Raw genomic sequence first — 15,564 nt, forward strand, 5'->3', positions numbered from 1 at the left:
CCATGCTTCTAGGAATTCTCGTGCATGTCTCTGTTTGGCTTGTCCTAGGATGGATGTGTTGTCCCAATCAAAGTGGTGTCCTTACTTACCTGTATGTAAGGATACGAGTGATAGTGGGTCATGTTGTTTTGTGGCTAGTTGATGTTCATGTATCCTGGTGGCTAGCCTTCTGCCAGTTTGTCCAATGTAGTGTTTGTCACAGTTCTTGCAAGGTATTTTGTAGATGACGTTCGTTTTATTTGTCGTCTGTATAGGGTCTTTTAAGTTCATTAGCTGCTGTTTTAGTGTGTTGGTGGGTTTGTGGGCTACCCTGATGCCAAGAGGTCCGAGTAGTCTGGCAGTCATTTCAGAAATGTCTTTGATGTTGTGTTGCACTATCACCGTGCTAAGTGGGACAGGCTTCAAATAGATCTGGTAATTCGAGACTGGGCATCCATGAGGTGCTGTGGGCCATCCACAGCTGCAGAATTGTACTCCAGCACAATCTGTAACCTCATGGCCTGGCGTATCCTCCACTCAACCAATACCATCAAGCCAGGGGATCAACCCAGGTATCATGGAGCATGCAGGAGGACATACCAGGAGCAACACCAGGCATACCTGAAGATGAGGTGTCAACCCCATGAAGCCACTGAACAGGACTACTTGAATGCAAAACGACATAAACAGCAAGTGACAGACAGAGCTAAGCGATCCCAAAACCAATAGATCAGATCTAAGCTCTGCAGTCCTGCCACAACCAGTTGTGAATGGTGGTGGACAATTAAACAACTCAGTGGAGGAGGAGGCTCCATAAATATCCTCATCCTCAATGGTGGAAGAGCCCAGCACATACTTGCAAAAGATAAGGCTGAAGCTTTTGCAGCAATCTTCAGCCAGAAGTCCCGTAGGATGATCCATCTCAGCCTCCTCCAGTGGTTCCCAGAACTACAGGCACCAGTATTCAGCCGATTTGGTTACATAGAACAGCACAGCGCAGTGCAGGCCCTTCAGCCCACGAAGTTGTGCTGAACTTTTACCCTAAACCTAAGGTCTATCTAACCTCCACCCCTACCTTATACTATCGTCCATATGCCTACCTAATAGCTGCTTAAATGCCCCTAGTGAGGCCAACTCCACTACCCTGTCTTGCAATACATGCCACAACCCTCAAAGAACTTACCTCTGATGTCTCCCCTATATCTACATCCACTCACTTTAAAACTAAGCCCCCTCGTAATAGCTACCTCCACCCCAGGAAAAAGTCTCTGGCTGTGCACCCTGTCTATACCTCTGATCATTTTGTACCCCTCTATCAAGTCACCTCTCATCCTTCATTGATCTAAAGAGAAAAGCCCTAGATCTTTCAACCTTTCCTCATAAGGCCTTCCCTCCATTCTAGGCAACATTCTGATAAATCTCCTCTGCACCTTTTCCAAAGCTTCCACATCTTTCCTGTAATGAAGCGACCAGAATTGGACACAGCACTTCAGACATGGTCAAACCAAGGTTTTGTATAGCTGGAGCATAACTTTACAGCTCTTGGACTCAATCTCTCTAATAATAAAAGCTAACATGCCATACACCTTCTTAACAACTCTATCCAGCTAGGTGGCAGCTTTCAGGGAACTGTGGACATGAACCCCAAGATCCCACTGCTCCTCCACACTGCCAAGAATCTTTCCATTAACCCTGTATTCTGCTTTCAAGTATGTCCTTGCAAAATGAATCACCTCACACTTAATATGCTATCAAGGATTGGAGATGCTCTCTATGGTGCCTGACAACATTCTGGCAATAGTACTGAAGACTTGTGCTCCAGAGCATTCCAGGCTCCCTAGCCAAACAGTTTGAGTACAGTTACAAACTGGCATCTCCCCAAGAATGTGGAAGATTGTATAGGTTAGTCCTGTACGTAAAAATGGGGAGAAATGCAACCAGGCCAAATACTGCCCCATCAGCCTACTCTTGATCATTGCTGAAGTGATGAAAGGTGTCTTCACCAGTGATATCAAGCAGCACCTGCTCAGTGATGCCCAGTTTGGGTTCTGCCAGGGCCAATCAGCTCCTGAACTCATTACAGCCTTCACTCAAATGTACAAAAGAGCTAATTTCAGAGGTGAGGTGAGAGTGACAGCCCTTGGTATCAAGGCTGCATTCGACTGAGTGTGGCATCAAGGAACCTGAGCAAAACTGGAATCAATGAATGTCAGAGGAAAACTCTTCAGTGGTTGGAGTCATACCTGACACATAGGCATATGGTCGTGGTTGTTGGAAGTCAATCATCTCAGCTCCGGGACATCTCTGCAGGTGTTTGCCAGGGTAGTGTCTTAGGCCCAACCATCTTCATCTACTTCATCAATGACCTTCCCACCATCATAAAGTCAGAAGTGGGGATGTTTGATAATTGCACAATGGCCAGCATATTCACAATTCCTTGGATACTGAATCAGGCCTCGTTCACATGCAGCAAGGTCTGGACAACATTTTAGCTTGGGATGACAAGTGGCAAATGACATTCGTGCCCACACAAATGCCAGGCTATGACTGTCACCAATAAGAGACAATCAAGCTATCGCCCCCTTGACATTCACTTATGTTACCATCACTGAATCCCCCACTATACAATATCCTGGGAGTTATGATTGACGAGAAACTCAACTGTTCTCGCCACATAAACATGAGCAGGTGATAGGCTAGGAATACTGTGGCGAATAACTCACCTCCTGACTCTTCAGAGCCTGTCCACCATCTGCATGGCACAAGTCAGGAGTGTTATAGAATACCCCGCATTTGCCTGGATGAGTGACCAAGAAGATCCTGAGATGTTATTGGGATAACATCCCATTGATTTCTATACTTCCTTAATGTCCTTTATCTGCCGACGCATAGGTATGCAGGCATTGCCCTGAAGCTTGCTGCCCAGCTAGGAATTCAGTGTAAAATTTTTGTAACTCCTTATCTTCCCACACATCAGTATGCAGACACTGTCTTAAGCTTCCTAACTGAATAAAATTAGAATTTAACTGTCTCAAATAAGGTTAAGTGAGGAACATTTGTAAAGATGTGAGACTTCTGAAGCATGTAACTTCTGTCGCTGACAAAGGGGCCAAGGCACTGACTTTGTTTCAGCCAAACACACAGGCAACTTGAAATCACAATCTGTCCCGATAACAATTTGAAATCTCTCCTGCCATTAGCAGCCACTTCACTAGCAATCGATACTATATCTTGGTCTTTTATGTTCTTGATGTAATAATTGTTTGGTATCCTGCCTTTGTCTGTTGTACTAACTGTTTCATGTCATTGTGAAATGTGAAATTGTTTTATGTATCATGTACTTAAAAGTATAAAAAGCAGGGACTGCCCGCTGTTCGGGGAGAATTACTTGCAAGACTCTGCACTCTGTGCCGGGTTAAGTACAGTGATTCTCCACAGCTTGTACTTGCTTGCTAATAAAAGAATTTGTACTTTTCTAAGCAGGTCAGTGTCTTGTTATTGCACCATGTCCGTGAGGGTCTCTGAAAATGAACCTGACATTTGGCGCAACGAGCAGGGTTCCAACATGTACAGCAGTCTCACGTGGAGGGCTGAATAAGTGATCGTTCAAGTGTCGGAGGAGTGAGACGGACGGGCCCGCAAGGTATGATTCACCTTGGTCTCTCTCACTAACCTGCCACCTGTGCGACCCCTCATCCCTGAGTGACTCTGTACTGACGGAACTGTGAGACAGTTCACGGTCTTGAACACTGCTAAATCCTAACGCTTGGAGGTTCCAGCCCCAGGTTAGTAAAGAAACCCGGGAGGTTGGAGTCCCTGGTGGAACTGGGTAAAGAAATCCAGGAGGTTAGAGTCCCCCAGTGACCAGTCAGGTAAATAGGGCGAAAAACCCCGGGAGGTTAGAGTCACCCCCAGTTGCCGGTCATGTAAATGGGGAAAATTATCCGGGAAGTTAGAGTCCCTCGGTGGTCAGGGCTAAAGTCCCTGGGACTTGTAAATAATTTTTAAAATCCAGGAGGATACATTTCCCCCGGTGACCGGGGGTGAAACCCTGTGTCGGACAATCGGGAAAAGGGAGGGGGGTTAGTACAAGACATAGGTATGGATTACTTACAGTGTCTGTCTGTTTCAACCACCCTGCCTGAGACCGGTTGTTAAGAGGGGAAATCCCCCACGTGAAGGTCAGGACCGTGAAGTGGGTGTTGAGACTAAGGACACTGCTGTAGTATATAGAGATAAGTAAAAAGTGAAAGTGCTAAAAAAAAGGTAAAAGAAAAAAATTGGGACAAACACTGGATAAGTCGGGTTTCAGCATTCGTTTACATCGGTTATGCCGGGATGACCCCGAAAATAAAGTACAATACAGACATCTCCCGGCATGCTTAAGCAAAAAAATTGGGAAATGAGAATTTGCTAATGGGGGGAACGTGGGATATAGATCTATGTTCTAAAGTAGAAGAGGCACTGGAAAGGGTTAATGTCATTCTGGAGAAAGAGAGCTGAGGAGCTGACTGAAAAATCAAAACTGCCCAGTTGGGTGGATAATGCACGCAGGAAAGGGATCAGTGCCTGTGATAATGAGGGGAAAACTAAAACATGGGAAGTTTTAAAATCATGAGATGAATGAAAGGGAAAGAGTTAAACAAGAAAGGCAGGAAGGAGAACAACGAGACAAAGAACGGGGACTAGAGCGGTAGGCTGCGTTGACAGAAAACAAAAAAAAATTGGAGGTACCTCCTGACATATCTGGCATGCCGATGTTGTTCCAAATTACTGATACAGATGAACAAGATGAGGAGGACTGGGGAAGGTATCTCTGCCCCATCGGGACCACTGCCCCCTCCACAACCCTACCCATCCTTGGCCAATCTACATCTGCAGGCATCCCAACACTGCCATCAGTCCCAGCAACCGCCCGTAGCCCTATCACTGTCACCGCACTCTGACCAAATTAAACCTCCTGCTATAGAATCTCCAAGCCCTTCAGTAATCAGCCCACATGAATCCCCTGACAAACGCGTGGCTTGTACAGACCCTATCTCCTGTCATACCAGATCTAGAACTAAACAGACAAACAGGAAACAGAACACAGACCAGACCGTTAGTGAACAAAAGGAGGGACGACAGGATTATTTTAAAACCGGTAAGAGAAGCCACGGGAAACATAAGTCCTGGGTGCAGTTTACTCAACCCTATAGCACCTGTTTAATGTTTCCTAGCAGCTCCACAAGTAGCAAAGAATATGATAATCCCGACTCACAGGCAGGGGATAGTAAATTTGAGGAGCGGGCTTGGGAGAGACCCCCGGGTAACCGTCTCCCAAAGAACAACCCCTGTAACAAAAATCACTGACAATTTCCTAATCGCACGGTCCCTCACCCAAACGCAACATGAGGGGGTCAAAATACAGTGCAGGTTTACACCCCTTAGAAGCCACAAGAGATGTGTTCAATTATGTCAAGGGCCCCTGATTGAAAAACTAACCCAGAAGATTTTATAGATTACATCCTGGGCACTATTCAAATGTACCAAGCCATCCCCAAGCACTCTTCAGCCTGTGCTGCATCTATGCTCAGGGTCAGTCCCAGGAACTTGACCTCCCTCAACCCTATCTGTGCCTTCTTAGGGTTTACCTTCAACCCGCTCTTGCACTGGAGTTAGAACAACTCACTAAGGAGAGGGCCATGTTCCTCACTATTGTCTGTGAACAACAGGATGTTGTCCACGTACTGTACAAGCCTGTGTAGCTCACTGAAATCTTTTAAACAGTCTGCCATACACTGGTGGAAAACGCTGGGGCTATAATGGAAATCCTGTGGCAGACAACTCCACGTGTACTGCTGTCCTTTAAAAGTAAATGCGAATTTGTACTGGTCCTGCCAGACCCGGATAGACAGGAAACCATTTGAGATATGCAGCACCGTGAAATTCCACCCACCCCCACCCGGCTTTAAGGCAGGAGAGCGCCTTTCCATCAATGGCACACGCCATTGTTTTGGAATTCACAACGACTTCTCCAGGTAATTGATACCTCTTGAAACTTGCAGTTTCTCCCACAGCTGTGGCTCCACTGGGTCCTAGGGCCATCATCCATACATTCATTCCCGTTTTGAGGAATGGTCGCTAGACCTGCAACATTAATTTTTTTTTCCCAAGAATTTCTGATTTTTGTGAATGGTAAATTTGGTTAATTTTTTTTAGCATGAATAATTTGGTCAATTTACACTATAATTCTTGACTAGTTGCTGACTGATGGTGATGTACACACACATCTCTAAAACATCCAACTCTTGCTTGATAATTTTTTTTAAACGAGCTGGAATTTTCCTCCCCCTCCTGCCACTGTCTCTCTAAGTTCAGGACACCATTGCAATGTTAGTGCCCATACTGCCTCCCTGGTTCAGTTTGGCAAATGGGGTACGATGACACTGTGCAACTGAGACATGACACAGAGCAGAGATTCCTCCTGTTGCCCTTCCTCCTAACTGATAGCAATCATCATGGGGAGTAGGTATTGAAGCTGTCCTACCCCGTGTGGCACTACATCACTTACACACACACACATATGTCGTACTGAAACTGACAGGTTTACAGTAGGCCCTTTAAACTTGAATTATAATGACCAATTGCCTACTACTCCACTTGCCTGGACACCATAGCTCAGGGATTACCCTCCTTGTTTTCCTAGATTCTCCCTGCGATTTGTTTCTTATCTCTTCCTGCTCCACTATTAACTCAGCCACAGTTCTGAGTGAACCCCGTCATGACTGCCTGCTAGGGAACCAATTTCTAACCTCTCCCCGCCCAAACCTTACTGATGCCCCACTCTCTTCTCTGGACCCAGTGTGGATTTTTAACATCCTCAGATACACCCATCCAGTGTTACCTGTCTGTTAAAAACCTTCTCCAGGCAATCCTCCTTCCTAAACAATTGGCTATTATTAAATGCGCTGCCCATGCCTCTGTAGATTCTATAGTTACTCAGGGCAACACTCAGGCTGATCTGGCTGCTAAACAGGCTGCTGCAGACCAAATTTTTATTATACCCTCTACGAACAAGCAGGCGGTAAATCACACGCCTTCAGACAAGACGGGCATGCCAGATATAGTCACTGTTCGGCACTTACAAAGGGACACCCCTGCTTCTGAAAAGAATATTCAGAAGGTGCATGGATGTTTGCATTCTGTGTCCTCAGGCCTTTGGGTTACCCCAGTCGGCCAAGTGTGTGTACCTGATACTTTGTTACCTATGCTTGTTGACTGTCTGCATTCTGACACCCACCTTGGCAAGGAGCGAATGGGTGTTATTATGCTCCATACCTGGTGGCACCCCAGACTGGCTGAGGCAGCCCAGTCTCATAGAGCATCTTGTCTCACATGCCAGCTAAACAATGTGGGTCAGGGGGTGAGGTACTCACCAGGAAAAACACCCTTGCCAGGTGGACCGTTTGAATGCATTCAGCTAGATTTTATTGAATTACCACACATAAACAGCTATAAATATTGTCTTGTCATTGTAGATGTATTCAGTAGGTAGATAGAGGCTTTCCCAATGACAAACAACAAAGCCTTAACAGTAGTAAAACTATTATTAACTGAAATAATACCAAGGTTTGGAGTACCGTGACAAATTAGTTCAGACAACGGCCCTCACTTTGTAGGGAAAATTAATAAGGAACTGTATGATACATTACACATCCAACATCCACTGTGCCTACCACCCCAGGAGGCAGGGATAGTGGAAAGAGCTAATGGAACATTTAAAACTAAATTAACCAAGTTGACATCGGTCTTAATTGGTTAAAGGTTTTGCCACTAGCCTTGTATCACATGTGAATAACACCCCACACTACTACTGGGCTCTCAGCAGCGGAAATAGTCTATGGCCGACCCAGCAGAACACCATGGGATGCCAATACCAGCCCACACACCAAAACTGACCTAAGTGTGATGGGAGAAGAAATGCAAAGGTACTTCCGTCAACTAACATCATCTTTAAAGTTTCTCCATTCGTAGGTGAAGTGCGCCTTCGGACCACCTCCGCAGACACCGGACCAAGACCTTGAGATTCAGGATCGATCTTCTTGGCCACAAATTGGAGATTTTGGACTTGTCCGGGACTGGGATCGCCCCAGGTTTGGACCAAAGTGGAAAGGACCATACCAAGTGCTTCTTCAGACTCCAACAGCCCTTAAAGGTAAGGAACAGAATTGCTGGATCCACCTAAGTGACTGTAAATGATGGATTTCCTCATCAGCGTGCAAGTAGCCATTGGACTGAGTGTTATTCTGCCCATGCATGGCCAGATGGACAATCTGTTTTATGGAACACACATCCAGCTGCACGGGAATCAGGCAGCATGTCACGCACTAGCACGGTCTGCAGAAGCGTTATTTGTGACAACGCCAGCCTGGAACCTGAGTCAGCTTTATGAAATAGAGTATTCCGGTAAGCCTTGCCGAGGGGAGAGGGGAACTTGGACGAGAGGTGTGCAGGGTAAGTGTGTGGAATTGGTAGTTAATGGCCCTCTGGTTGTGTGGACACGAGACCTAGGCATGGGAAGGAAGGGGCTAACTGTACAAATCCCAACAGCTATCCGTTTTGCTTTAATGGAACTGGTACTTGTTGTGTGCATGCTCTAGTCACTAATCACCCCCATAATGTTTCCTGGCCCCATCGGTGCGCAAAGAGAAATTGCACCACTAGAGGAGGACTGTTAACCTGCCCCTGCTTAGAATCTAATAACTGTGACCCCGGGCATACAGTGGACTTGTGGGGATTGAAATGGCACCCCTGTAGAAACGGACTGTGGGTCATTTCCATTTAACTCCGCAAATTTCCATCCACATAAGGGTCAGTGCTCCTGGCACAGCTATCAAGAAATACGTGAGTCTGTTACCTGCTACCGGGCTAAAAAGGGATTAGTTTTCCTCCTTAGCGGGACCTTCACAAGTGCCACTCCAACTCTGCCGGTGCTGTTTGCTGTTGGGACCATTGGGCCGCTCATGGTCCCTTGTCCCCAACAAGCACGAACTCAACAGCGAATTGTCACATGCTTCTTGAGCTGGGAGTTTTACTCTGCATGGCAGAACCATGGCCTTGGACTTTTCCTTGAGGATACGGCTTCCTGGGAACTGTCAGCTTGGGAGGCTCCCCAGGGGTGGTGGCCACAAAACAAAATCAAACTTACCTTGTATGTGGGCTCACTGCCCTGGGAAACAGCACGATGACGGCACTGGAGGCAGTCAACCAAGAATTAGACGAACTTCGGATCTATGCTCAGCAAACCCGGTATGCAGTGGACTATCAACTGGCTCAGCAAGGAGGAGTATGCACTATTATAGGGGACAAGTGCATTACCCATGTAACCAACGAGTCCTATAACATTTCCCAGGCTGTTCAAGCCTTACAGGGGCAGTTGGAGCAGTACAGAGAGGGACCCTGAACTGGGGAGGGCATGTTAGGATGGCGTATGGGCAGTTCTTGGGGCTCATACCTGCTACATGGGCTAGTCGTTTTAGCAGTTATCATAGCGGTCTGCTGTACATTTATGGCATGCCTGAACCCTTGCTGCAGACTTGTGTTTGACAGACTGGCAGCTCCCTTCTCAGCTCCGATATAGGTTATCATGAAATGATAAAATGATGGAATGAGATGTTATTGGGATAGCATCCCATTGATTTCTATACTTCTATAAATTAAAGTCTTTTATCTGCCTACACATAGGTATGCAGGCATTGCCCTGAAGCTTCCTTCCCAGCTAGGAATTCAGTGTAAAACTTTTGTAACTTTATCTTCCTACACATCGGTATGCAGACACTGTCTTAAGCTTCCTGACTGAATAGAATTAGAATTAAACTGTCTTAAATAAGGTTAAGTGAGGAACATTTGTAAAGGTGTGAGACTTCTGAAGTATGTAACTTCTGTCGCTGACAAAGGGGCCAGGGCACTGACTTTGTTCCAGCCAAACACACAGGCAACTTGAAATCACAATCTGTCCTGATAACAACTTGAAATCTCTCCTGCCATTAGCAGCCACTTCACTAGCAATCGATATTATATCCTGGTCTTTTATGTTCTTGATATAATAATTGTTTGGTATCCTGCCTTTGTCTGTTGTAATAATTGTTTTATGTCATTGTGAAATGTGAAATTGTTTTATGTATCATGTACTTAAAAGTATAAAAAGCAGGGACTGCCCGCTGCTCGGGGAGAATTACTTACGAGACGTGCTGGGTTAATTACAGTGATTCTCCACAGCTTGTACTTGCTTGGTAATAAAAGGATTTGTGCTTTTCTAATCAGGTCAGTGTCTTGTTATTGCATCAAGTCCGTGAGGGTCTCCGAAAATGAACCTGACATTTGGCGCAACGAGCAGGGTTCCAACATGTACAGCAGTCTCACGTGGAGGGCTGAATAAGTGATCGTTCAAGTGTCGGAGGAGTGAGACGGACGGGCCCGCAAGGTATGATTCACCTTGGTCTCTCTCATTAACCTGCCACCTGTGCGACCCCTCATCCCTGAGTGACTCTGTACTGACGGAACTGTGAGACAGTTCACGGTCTTGAACACTGCTAAATCCTAATGCTTGGAGGTTCCAGCCCCCAGGTTAGTAAAGAAATCTGGGAGGTTGGAGTCCCCTGGTGGAACTGGGTAAAGAAATCCAGGAGGTTAGAGTCCCCCAGTGACCAGTCAGGTAAATGGGGGGGAAATCTCCGGGAGGTTAGAGTCCCCCCCCCCGGTGCGCGGTCAGGTAAATGGGGAAAAAAATCCGTGAGGGTCTCCGAAAACAAACCTGACAGCCCAACAAACTTCACAGCATCCAGAACAAAGCAGCCCACTTGTTTGGCACTACATCCACAAGCATCCAGTCTCTCCACCACCGACGCTTAGTAGCAGCAGTTTCTTTTCTATCTAGAAGATGCAGTGCACAAATTCACCAAAGATCTTCAGACAGCACTTTCTGAAACCATGACCACTTCCATGTGGAAGGATAAGGGCAACAGACATATGGGAATAATGTTTGTTGGCTTGCTCACCAAGCTGCCTGGTTATCATACAGATGTTTCATCACTGTAGGGGAGGCAATGGCATAGTGGTATTATCGCTGGACTGGTAGTTCAGAGACCTAGATAACATTTTGGGGGCCTAGGTTTGAATCCCACCATGGCAGATGTGGGATTTTATTTCAATAAAAATCTGGAATTAAGAATCTAATGATGACTGTGAATCCATTGTTGATTGTCAGGACAAACCTATCTGGTTCACTAATGTCCCTTAGAGCAGGAACGCCATGCTTACCTGATCTGGCTCACATGTGACTCCAGACACACAGCAATGTGGTTGACTCTTCACTGCCTCTGGCAAATTAGGGAAGGGCAATAAATGCTACCTCACTAGTGATGCCCTCATCCCGTAAAAGAAATAAAGGACTGTATTAGGGAACGTCATCAGGGCAGCCTCTGATGAAGCCGCAGAAATGATGTTACCTAGCATGGTGACAAAATGTCTATACAATAATCAGCCCGCTCGGCAAGCAAGCCAACAACTTCATCCACTCCCCTTCACTTGCTGGGTCAGTATCCTGGAATTCCCTCCCTCATGGCATCATGGGTCAACCCACCGTAGGTGGACTGTAGCAATTCGAGAAGGCAGCTTACCACCATCTTCTCAAGGACAACTAGGGATAAGCAAGAAATTCTGGCCAGCCAGTGACACCCACATCCCACAAATGAATGGCGTAAAAAATTCCTCAATTAAATTCCATCGGTAAGTTTCGACTGGCCATCTGTAATTCTGTATGTGAAACACCCCAAACCTTGGATTAGATTCCAGTCTGTAACTCACTCCTTGGTATCTGTTATTCTATACTGAAACCACCCCAAACCCCCTGATTAGTTCGCAGTCTATTACTCGTTGTAAGGATATGTTTTTTCTTATTGTGTAAAGCTTCCTGAAACTCTCTATTTGATTCCAGTTCAAACGCTACGTGCAGAATTTGATCATATTTGTGTGAAATTCCCCGAACACCACCATTAATTTTCAGTTGGCAACCCAGACCCTTGCTTTTGTTGTTCTTTACCTAAATCCTTCAAACACCTTAGTTCATTTCCAGTCTGTAACTCTCTCACAGGCTTCTGCTATCCTGTGTAAAAATTACCTGTACTCCTTGATAAAACTCCAAACATTAACTCAGTCCCAGGGATTCAACGCCGGAACTCCTCAATTAGATTCCAAACAGTACCATATTCCTGGTATATGTTATAAACCCCTGATCTCTTTGATTAGATTCAACCCTGTAACCACTCCCAGATATCTTTATTGATTATGTAAAACCTCCCCACACGGGTCTATTAGATTTCATTCTGTTGCACTCTTGTGGGTATTTGCTATTATATATCTAAACCATCCTGAACCCCTCAATTATATTGCAGTCCATACCACACTCGTGGCAATATGTTATTCCGCACGTAAACCAACCCACATCCCTTGATTATATTGCGCTGTGTAACTCACTCATGGCCACCTGTCACTGTACACAGAAACCACTCAATTAGGTTGTCATCTCTACCATATTGTGAAATATTAATTATTATATCCAGAGAAACTACCCAAACATCTTGATCCCCAGGGTATCTGTTCTTCTGTATATAAACCATCTGAATGACTTGATTAGATTCCAATGTGTAAGTCACTCCTGATTATCTTCTAACCGTTATACAGACTTGTTGATTTGACTTCAATCTGTACTACACATCTCGCTGTCTGTTATTTTGTCTACATTAACCATCTGATCCCTTTGGTCTGATTACATTCAGTAATTCATCCCTGGGCATCTGTTATTTTCTGTAGAAAGCACACATACCCCTCAGTTAAATTCCAGTCTGGAAGAGACTCCCGGTGTCTGATATTTTATATATAAACCACCCCAATTGCCTTGATTAGATTCCAGTCTGTAACCCTCTCCATGGTATATGCTATTCTGCATATAAACCACCCTGAGCACCTTGGTTAGATTGCAGGCTGCAAAACAGTTAATTGTTAATCATAGAATCCCTACAGTGTGGAAACATGCCATTCAGCATCAAGTCCACACATCCCCTCTGAAGAACATACTGCCTAGATCCATCCCACCAACTCGGTCCCAATATTCCTGCATTTCTCACGGCTAACCCACCTTGCTGGCACATCCCAGGACACTATGGGGCAACTTAGCATAGTTGATCCACCCTAACCTGCACACCCCTGGACATGTTAGAATGACCAGTCTGCACATCTGTGGACACTACAGGACAATTTAGCATGGCCAAATCACCCTAATCTACACACCTTTGGACTGTGGAGGGGAAAGCAGAGAACCTGGAGGAAAGCCCCTTGGACATGGGGAGAGTATGCAAACTCCACACAGATTGTTGCCTGAGGTTGGAATTGAACCAATGCCCCTGGCACCATGAGGCAGCATTGCTAAACACTGAGCCACCATGCCACCCTTGTATATCTGTACTAACAACCTGAACCCCTTGATTGGATTCCAATGTATTAACTGACTGCCAGGCATCTACTAATCTTTATAGAAATCTGTACCACGCTCCTGGACATCTGCTGTTCTACCTATATTAACCTCCCAAACCCCTTGATCACATTCCGGACTGTAATTTATTTTCAGGTATTTTTTATTTCCTACAGACACCATCTGATCCCCTTGATTAGATTCCAGCCTGTTACTCACTCCGCGTATCTGTTAACTTGTATATAAACCACCACAAACCCCTTAATTAGATTCTAGTTTATAACTCACTCCCGGGTATCTGTTGTTCTGTATATAGACCGTACCAAACCCTTCAATTAGATTCCAGTTTGTAACTCACTCCTGGGTATCTGTTATTCTATATACAAACCACCGTGAATCCCTTTTGATCAGATTCCTGTGTGTACCTGACTCCTAGGTATCTGTTGATCTATGTATATAACACTCCGAACACCTCAACTAGATTCCAGTCTCCAACTTGCTGGCAGCTATCTTTTATTCTGTATATAAATCACCCCAAACCCTTCGATTAGATTCCAGTCTGGAATTCACTCCCAGGTATCTGTTATTTCTGTCTGTAAACCATGCCAAACACCTCAATTCAATTCTACTCTGAAACTCACTCCTGGTTATTTATTATTCTATACATAAACCACAACAAACCTCTTGATCAGATTCCAGTTTGGAGCTCATTCCTGGCTATTCATTATTCTATATGTAAATCACCCCGAACCCCTTGATCAGATTCCAGTCCGTAGCTGACTCCCAGGTATCTCAAGATCTAAGAACCCTTTGATTAGATTCGAGCTTGTAACTTACTCCCAACTATCTATTATTCGATATATTGACTGATCTGAAAACCCTGGTTAGATTCCAATTTGTTACTCACTCTGGAATCTATATACAAGTCACCCTGAGCCCCCTGAATGGATTCCAGCCTGTAGCTCACTTCTGAGTATCAAATATTTTATACTTAAACCACGCCAAACCCCTAAATCAGATTCCAGTCTGTGACTTGCTCACAAGAATCTGTTGATCTATGTATAAATCACCCCAAACCTCTCAATTATATTCCAGACTGTCATTCACTCCCAGGTATCTATTATTCTGTGAAAAACCACCCTGAACCCCTCGATTAGGTTCCAGCCTGTAACTTCAGCTCAGTCCCTGGTCTCCGTTATTTTGTACATAAACCACTCCGAACCCATTGATTTGATTCTAGTCAGTACATCACTCCCAGGTATCTGTTATTCTGTCTATAAGCCACAGCACACCCCTTGATTAGTTTCCAGTCTGTAACTCACTCTTCGGTATCAGTTATTTTGTATATAAACCACATCAAACCCCTTAATTAAATTTCAGTTTGTAACTCACTCCCAATACCTATTATTCTATATATAAACCAGCATAAACCCTTTGATCAGCTTCCAGTCTGTAACTCACTCCTGGGTGCCTATAATTTTTGATATTTTTCTAGTCTGTAATTCATGCCCAGATATCTATCTTCCTTTATAGCGCAAGCCCGAACCCTCTGTTCTTTGCGTAATTTCTAACATGTCTTTACCTGCTGATAACTTTGCCCTCGGTGTTGTTCCCCTACATTGACCCAGTTCAGTGCAGTGGTCCTTTCACACATACCTCAGTGCAGTATTTGCTGCTGCTCCTATCTGACCTCACATCAGCCGAGTCTAAGAGAGTGCTGAGGACAGGGAAGCCTGTATCTGAAATTATCTCGCATAGAGCAGTGGTCCATCCCCCATAATGGGAGAGGTCATCACCTCGTGGTAGTGTGAAAATGAATGCCATATTTCCAAACAGTAATATCTCTCACACTGCAAAGTGTCAGTGACCCCAAACCCCTTCCCATTCATACCCACTGGAGATAGTCCCAATGGACCCCAACCCCTTCCCATTCATACCCACTGCAGCCAATCCCAATGCACCCAAACCTCTTCCCTCGGATCCAAACACATTACCATTCACTTCCATTTGAAACAATCCCAATATTCTCAAATTTCTTCCCACTTACTTGCACTGTACACAACCCCAGTGGACTT

General features: G+C 45.1%; 1 protein-coding gene and 1 long non-coding RNA gene across 4 annotated transcripts in view; one reads left to right on the forward strand and one right to left on the reverse strand.

Annotated features, from left to right (window-relative positions):
- LOC125450140 (uncharacterized) overlaps nucleotides 1-15,564 on the forward strand; it is a 54,780-nt gene that overhangs the window by 18,464 nt on the left and 20,752 nt on the right. Inside the window, exons 3-4 of the long non-coding RNA XR_009443491.1 lie at nucleotides 7,996-8,176; nucleotides 10,285-10,444. This is a non-coding gene — a long non-coding RNA (uncharacterized LOC125450140). The remainder of the gene's footprint in view (nucleotides 1-7,995; nucleotides 8,177-10,284; nucleotides 10,445-15,564) is intronic.
- The window catches only part of LOC132207474 (perforin-1-like), a 43,227-nt gene that overhangs the window by 8,307 nt on the left and 19,356 nt on the right, over nucleotides 1-15,564 (reverse strand). The window contains exon 1 of one of the 3 annotated variants that reach the window (XM_059643125.1): nucleotides 15,146-15,199. The exons of the other annotated variants lie outside the window; for them this stretch is intronic. The gene's annotated coding sequence lies outside the window, so the exon portion shown is untranslated. Of the gene's footprint in view, nucleotides 1-15,145; nucleotides 15,200-15,564 lie in introns of those variants that run through there. 3 annotated transcript variants of the gene reach the window in all.

The sequence above is a fragment of the Stegostoma tigrinum genome, chromosome 48, assembly GCF_030684315.1.
Source record: "Stegostoma tigrinum isolate sSteTig4 chromosome 48, sSteTig4.hap1, whole genome shotgun sequence".
NCBI classification, from domain to species: domain Eukaryota; kingdom Metazoa; phylum Chordata; class Chondrichthyes; order Orectolobiformes; family Stegostomatidae; genus Stegostoma; species Stegostoma tigrinum.